Below are 7,884 nucleotides of genomic sequence, written 5' to 3' on the forward strand. Positions count from 1 at the left end.
CTCTGGCGGCAGCCATCAGGTGAGCCAAGATGGGTGCATACAAATATATCCAGGAGCTATGGAGGAAGAAGCAGTCCGACGTGATGCGCTTTCTTCTGAGGGTCCGCTGTTGGCAATACCGCCAGCTCTCTGCGCTGCACAGGGCTCCCCGCCCCACCCGGCCTGATAAAGCGCGAAGACTGGGATACAAGGCGAAGCAAGGTTATGTCATTTACAGGATTCGTGTCCGCCGTGGTGGTCGCAAACGCCCGGTTCCTAAGGGTGCAATTTACGGCAAGCCTGTCCACCATGGTGTTAACCAGCTGAAATTTGCCCGAAGCCTTCAGTCTGTTGCTGAGGAGAGAGCTGGGCGCCATTGTGGGGCTTTGAGAGTCCTGAATTCCTACTGGGTTGGTGAAGATTCCACATACAAATTTTTTGAGGTTATCCTCATTGATCCATTCCATAAAGCTATCAGAAGAAATCCTGACACCCAGTGGATCACCAAGCCAGTCCACAAGCACAGAGAGATGCGTGGGCTGACATCTGCTGGCCGAAAGAGCCGTGGCCTTGGAAAGGGTCACAAGTTCCACCATACTATTGGTGGTTCTCGCCGTGCAGCCTGGAGAAGGCGCAATACTCTCCAGCTCCACCGTTACCGCTGATACACATATTTGTACAATTCCTATCCAATAAACAATTTAGGACAGTCATTTCTGCTTAAAGGTGTTATTTGTTAAAACTAGTCTACAAATTGTCATGAGTGCTTTGTGAAAGTATAGAAGTTAAGGTGCAATAATTGAAAACTGTGGGTGATGGCGCATCTTGTTTTCTGATGTACTTTCTTTACATTATCTGCTTAGGGGATTAAGTTTATAGTGTTTGTGCCAAGTGGTATCTGGTGTGTAGGATCCTATAAAAGGAATCCCGAAATTAGCCCTAGATGTGTTTGGTGCATGAGATATAATCTACAGCTTTATGGTGGGATCTGGTTCACTGAAGTGGCTGCTTGGGAGTTTGATTGAGTACAAACTTTAGAGTTGGATTATGATTGATTACAAATGTGTAGGAAGAGGGTTTCAAACCTGTTTTGTGAATATGCATAGAGAAGTGAAAACTAACCCACATTTTGAAAATTGAATCCAGGGTTCCATTTTCAGAAGACTAGGTAAATTTGTTGGAAGAGGTTTACGTTCTGTTGGATCTAGAGTGTGGGTTTGACACTGGAGGATTTGAAACTAGTGAAGATTGAACATTGGATGGAGTAAGGCAGATTATTTCCATTAGAATTTGTAAGCTAGTAACCATATGGTTCCAAGTTAGTATCAACCAAGCAAATATGAACGGTGATTAAGCTTTTCTAACAGCTGTTGTGTGCAGGTGGGTCTCGAGTTCCAGGACTGCCTACAATAGAGAGAAATTTTCTCTATGCCAGTCAATTCATCATGGGTAAGATAAGTCCATTGGTAGTGTGATTTCATTGTTTATAGTCTACTCATAGGTAGTTGCTGGGGTTGCTGCTTCCTGGTACTGCCTGAATGTTCTTCACATTTCACAAAGGCCACACACACCACTACATTTTATTTCTGTGCCGTGCTTTGTAGTAGTTTCCCACAGTAATTTTTGAGTGTGGAAGAAACAGTATTATCCCTATCACATATTGGGGTTTGCTGATTTGAACAGCTGGCTTGGTATCAAAATCTAATTGATGCTTTTGTTAAACTGATTTTTTGGGGGGAGATTTTAAAAGGATGATTTGGTTTCCAGAAAATACTAGACTCAAAATCTTGAGACCTAAAATACTTTTCTATTCAGCAAAGCAAGTCACTGTATATTGAGGTTGTTCAACTAAAGTAATAAATGTCTGTTAAACAAAAAAAAAAAAAAAAAAAAAAATTCAATTCAGACTTATTAAGAGTCACTGCAGCAATCTGACCTTTTTTATATATTACCTTATTCATGAGTTTCTAAGTTCATGTATATTTGTTTCAATCTTAACAATTAGTTTTGCTGCACTTGCACTGCTTTCCAGTATTTTTATATGCATATATAATGAACATTAGAAATTATGATTAATTCTATAATACAGTTACTTTGGTCTAATACACTTGTATATATGTACTGTTATTTTTACTAATGTTGTCTTATTTTCCAGCATTTTTAAAACCACGTTGTATATGTCTTTATATGTTCATTTGTGTACATAAGAGTATGTGAAACCATGTGTGTATATCTATACATGCATGTAGCAATCAGAATACTGTGTTATGTGTCTTGCTAAGTCTCTATCAACTTTTTTTTATTGATATAGGTTTTCTCACCCAAAATTCACAGATCTAAGTACACTGGCTGACCAATGAGCAATGCCATTCAACTTGGCTCTGTCTTAATTAAAAGACTGAACTTAAGAATGTTCTCAGTATTCTTTGCAGTTTGTATGTGGTGGTGCTGGACATTCGATCTCTTGTGTACTTCCTTTATATAGACAGCATCTTGTGTACTGAGGCATCTATCCAGTTCTCCAATATTTATAGCCTTCTTAATTGAAATCTTCAATGAAATTTAATCCAAGATAATCGTGCTGAGTTTCCAATCAAGAAAAGTTTGCATTTTACTCAGAAGATTTGCTTTAAATCATCAACTTGGATCAACATTTTATATTGTTTATTTCCCTGATGTTTTCGCCAGACGTTTGAGTAAAAGTTGCTGTGTTTAAAGAAAGTTGTTAGCATCTGACTATATCCTGGTAATTGATGAGATTACAATTCAAAGGCAGCATATAGTAGTTCAAAATTTTCTAAGTTTTCTAAAGAAATATCCCTTCATTATAGTTATAGACAATTCAATTTGTGTACTTTTAAAGGTATGACATATTTAGCAAAATACCTTCATAGAAATATTAGAGTAACTTGGAAGAATCCCATTTCACCCATTTCAATGAGTTCTTGATGTATGAATGCTTGACTCCTCAATCTAGGGTGATCATTATACTATTTAATAACATGTTAATAATTAATATTTCTTATAATTGTAATCATAATCAGTGTTGATAATTTTCACAGGCATGTGGTCATAAATATTAAACACGTTATAAAATGTTCCTTAATCAGTGAAATCTAGTCACAATTATCATAGTTGAATACTTGGAAAATGATGTTTAATTTCCAACGTCTCTCTTCCATACCTACATTTGTGACATGGCTTATCACACTGAATATTCTGCTTCTCCTTTCTTCTAATTTTTTTCTGGTAGTGTTTTCACTTGAAAATACTGTTTTAATATTCCAAAAAGCTGTTTGTTTTCTAATAAGAGACAGAAAAAGAGTAAAGCTCCATCGGAGCGAAGTTCTGGAGGAACTGAAAGAAATAGAAATGGAAACCAAAATCAGGATCTATTTTGTGAGAAAAAAGTTATTTTAAATAAGAACAGGGGTATGCTGTAGAGAGACTGTGAAGCTGGAGCAGGGTGTGGCATACATCACTCTGTTGGGAATCTAATTTATGTTTTCTTTCTCCACCTGTTACTACACTAGCCCTATGCATTCAACTCAATGCCAGCAAATTGCAAGTGTTACTATGTATGGCTTGTGATTTCCCACCTCTCAAAGAGCTGCTTCTTTTTTTAACACCCTTCAGAGACATCAGAAACTAGTACTTTTTCTTTGTAAGAGCTTTGCTCCTAATTCCTTGGGTCACCCAACTCAGCTCAGGGGCACAAACACATTGAGCAATATTGTATTTTGAAACATAAAACTTTCATGTCCAGTGTAAGGCTCCCCCCAACCCCTGCAGGTATTCAAAATGTAATCATCAGGACTAGAGAAAAGGCTTAGTGGTAAATTCTCTGCCATGCAAAAATGAACACCTATACAAGCTCCCCTAGAACCCATGTAAAAATGGCAGTTTCAATGTGTTCCTGCACCCTTAGGACAGCAGGGCCAGGTATATTCAGATTACTGGAGTTCATTTGCCAGCCAGCCTGGTGGAGACAATGACCTTCACTTTCAATGTCTCAAAAATAAAGACATAGAACCGTGGAGAAAAGGCAGTGGATAATGGTGAAAACCTAGAAGAGGAAGGTACCGTTTCATCCAGAAGGTAGTTGAGTTGATAGTGTAACTAAAAGCAGAGAATCTAGAATGATGGGCACAGTCATCAAGTAGAAAGTGAAATCTCAGTAGAAAAGCACAGCAGTGTACAAGATATAGTTGAGAAAAAAAACAGAGTAATTTCAAAATATAATGCTCAAGACACACAGTATAAGCCAATTTAAAATGTAAATCAAAATTAGAGATACACAGAAGTAAACAATGGGAAAACTAACACTATATGAAGTTTTTAAGATGTTAGAATACAGGGGTTACTATTGTCAGCTACTCAGCTCTGGGATGCTTCGGTATGAGGCATCATCACAGTGCCAACTGACTAATACATCAGTTTTTTATGATTCTGTGTGTAAAACCAGTCAAAGCAGGAATCTTATTTGAAACACCTTGGCAAAACACAAAGGCATCTTTTAGGTATCTTTGAAAATTCTGGATGTTCTTTTTAGAAGTTCTTCTTTTTAAGAAGTGCCTCAAACATTGAAGTAAACCAATTTTCAGGTTTCTGTTTTATTTATTTATTTATTTATTTATTTATTTATTTATTTATTTATTTATTTATACATACATTCCAAATATCACCATTTCAAAAAGAAAAGTCTGATTGGATCAGAATGTAACCTCAATCTGACCTCTTTGAAAGCATTTCAAAGGAAAAGTAGTAAGTACCTATTGAGGGGAGGTACAGGTTGGAGGAAAAATAAAATATGGAAAGGTATGATACTATGGGTTCAGACTTTTGACAGTATTATTCAATAGGAGTTGTCTGAACTCTATCTGAGAAACTATCTTGTAGGTAGGTGAATTAGCTTTCCTATCCTGGTTAAGTAGTCAGGCTTCTCTCCTTTCTCTGGCATTGCAGTGTTTCTTGCTTTTGCAGAAATATTGACTTTAGTACGGCTGACCATTCCTATTCCTGTCTTCTCTCCTTGAGTTCTCTGTGGTGCCAATTGTTTTTGTTCATTTATTTTGTTTGTTTGCTTTGGCTTCGTGTATCATATATGTTCAGATGCGCCATATGAAATATTCATAAAATCAACTCAGGGCAATATGAAGCTGAAATGGTCATGAGGATTATGGAAGGGCACACATTGTGTTAGAATCCTATGATGCCTCACTCTGAAATGTGAAACGCACCTATCAAATGACTTAGATATTCAAATCCTTAAATATAGGATATTATTATTATTACTATTATTATTTTATTATTAACACCTTACATTGAGGATTCTTGTAGAAAGAAAGTAGGAGACTTTAAAGATACTGTGTTTTGACTTTCTTGATTATTTAGTATTCTTAAAGTTTTCTTTTTGTGTTGCTTCATTTTTTTCTAGAAAGTGATATTTTTATTGTTAGATTTTCATATCAGTGAGTTAGTAGTCTCACACTTAAAAGGATAACATCCTAAAGAATGACTTAAGTTCTGTTTGTGTGTGTGTGTGTGTGTGTGTGTGTGTATGTGTACCTATGTTTGCCTGTGTGTGTGTGTGTCTGTGTGTGTCTGTGTGTGTCTCTGTGTGTGTGCATTCATGTGTTTAGGTGCAGGGACTCTGGCAACAGTGTACATGTGAAGGTTCTATGAAAACCTCAAAGACCGATTCTCATCTTTCAACTTGTTTGAGAGAGAGCCTTTGTGATTCATACTCTGCATTCCTTTATATCAGGCATCTGCTTGGAGGGATACTTCTTTCTCAGGCTCTGTTCTGTCTAGAGGAGTACAGATATTAAAGACAGGTGTTACCATGCTTTGCTTTACTTAGATTCTGAAATTCAAACTCATGTCCCCACATTTGGACAGCAAGTGCCTCGTGTACAAAGACAGTTTCCCAGCCCACAGTTATGTTATTCTTTCTTCTAAACATTTATTTGCCTTAACCATGTCTATTTACTTGAATATCACTTACAAAACTATTCCTCATTAAAACTTGGGTAATTCAGAAACTGTGAACTCCCTCATCTGATGAGAACTGTCATGGGCTTTGCTATGAGACATAAGCTTATGGATACACAGTAAAAATCATATCTGTAATTCTAAAAGAAAAAGTCTGAGGCCAACAAGAAGTTAGAAGAGAGAAATATATTCTCTTCACGAATGACAGAAGACAACCTTGCTGACATCTTAGTTTCAGAGTTGTGCCTTTAGATTTGTGAGGCAGTACATTTCTGCTACTAAAAGCTGCTGAGTTTTATGACTTTGTTATGGCAACCAGGAAATGCCAATACAGCTGTGAGCAAATGCTTTGGAATAGTATTTTGTTTTATTAGTCTGTACACCTTTTAAGCAGGGCATGCAATTTCTTAAAGTTATTTGCTTTTATATCTAACTTCATTTTTTAAACTTTCTGTAGGAAAAAAAATAGTACTTGCAGTTGGCAGATCATCTTTTTGTCCACTTTTACTTGCTTTGATCTGGATCGATGTTTATTGTAATGGGGTGCTGTTCTCTATTTTATTTTAGTAATAACTTGGAGTGTGAGAAATGGTGTTTAAATTAAGAATTTATAAAAGCACCCTGTGCTTTCAAATATCCCTTTCTCCTAAAAAAGGATATTTTTGTTAAAAACTTAAATATCCATTGAAAATTCTAACAGTCATATATACTGTTTCATGCTTTTTATTTTTAGCATTCATTTCTCTAAAACCTCACATACAGTTCATATTTCAACTAGCATAGGAATTACCTGCATTGACACTTATACTTTCTTTTTTATTGGATGTTTTATTTACATTTCAGATGTTGTCCCCTTACCCCATCCCCCACCCACCCAGGAACCTCCTATCCCCTCACCCCTCCTCCTGCTTCTCTGCGGATGTAACCCCTACCTAACCCCCCACTTTCACCTCCCCACCCTCAAATTCCCACCCCCTGGGACTTCCAGCCTTCATGAGGTCAAGGATCTCTTCTTCCACCTATGACCAGCAGGGCCCTCCACTCTTACATATACAGCTGAAGCCATGGATCCCTCCCTAAGTACTCCCAGGCTGGTGGTTTAGACCCTGGGAGCTGTGGTTGGTTGATATTGTTGCCCTCCTCATGGGGCCACAAACCCTTTCAGCTCCAATGGTCTTCACTCTAACTCCTCCATTGGGAACTCCATGATCAGTTCAATGGCTAGTTGTGAGCATCTGCCTCTGAATATGTCAGACTCTTGCAGACCTCTGAGTAGACATCTATATCAGGCTCTTATCAGCATGCACTTCCTGACTTCCACATCAGCATCTACCTTTGGTGACTGCACATACATTTAAAACAAGGAGTTCTATGTATAATTAGATTTTATCCTACTAACTTTTTTTCTGTAAGTTTTCAAAACCTACTAAAGAAATGAACAAAATTGTGCCAACAACAAAAAACATACTGGTAAATTTTATGATTAAATACATGTTTTCTATTCTCAGGTTTTTCCATGAATGGTCTCCAAATTTTAATTTTATTTGAATAAAACTGTAGTATCTTTCATTGGAGGAAATGTCTTTAAAACATGACCTGGTATAAAGCTATCTTCATCTTCAACACCTTTGATTTGTAAAGTAGTTATATTTTATAGTCATTCTTCTTATTTTATAGATTTAATTAATACAGTCACCATTTTCTAAGCGAATGATCCTTCTCTAGAAAAATCAACACTGTAGAAAAGTCAACACTGTTTTTTGTTTTTTGGGGTTGTTTTTATTTTGTTTTTGTTTTTTTGTTTTTGTTTTTGTTTTTTTGGTTTTTTGCTTTTCTTCTATTCTTGTGAAAGTTTCCCTTTTCTCTGAAAAGAAACAGAAATGTGCTTTTTAAATCATCCATTCTTCACTA

The 7,884-nt window shown here is 36.6% G+C and overlaps 1 pseudogene; it reads left to right on the top strand.

Annotated features, from left to right (window-relative positions):
* LOC114611797 lies at positions 1-692 on the top strand (annotated as a pseudogene).
* Positions 693-7,884: the final 7,192 nt, after the last annotated feature.

Source organism: Grammomys surdaster, unplaced genomic scaffold (genome assembly GCF_004785775.1).
Source record: "Grammomys surdaster isolate TR1022 unplaced genomic scaffold, NIH_TR_1.0 126124, whole genome shotgun sequence".
In the NCBI taxonomy this organism is placed as follows: Eukaryota; Metazoa; Chordata; class Mammalia; order Rodentia; family Muridae; genus Grammomys; species Grammomys surdaster.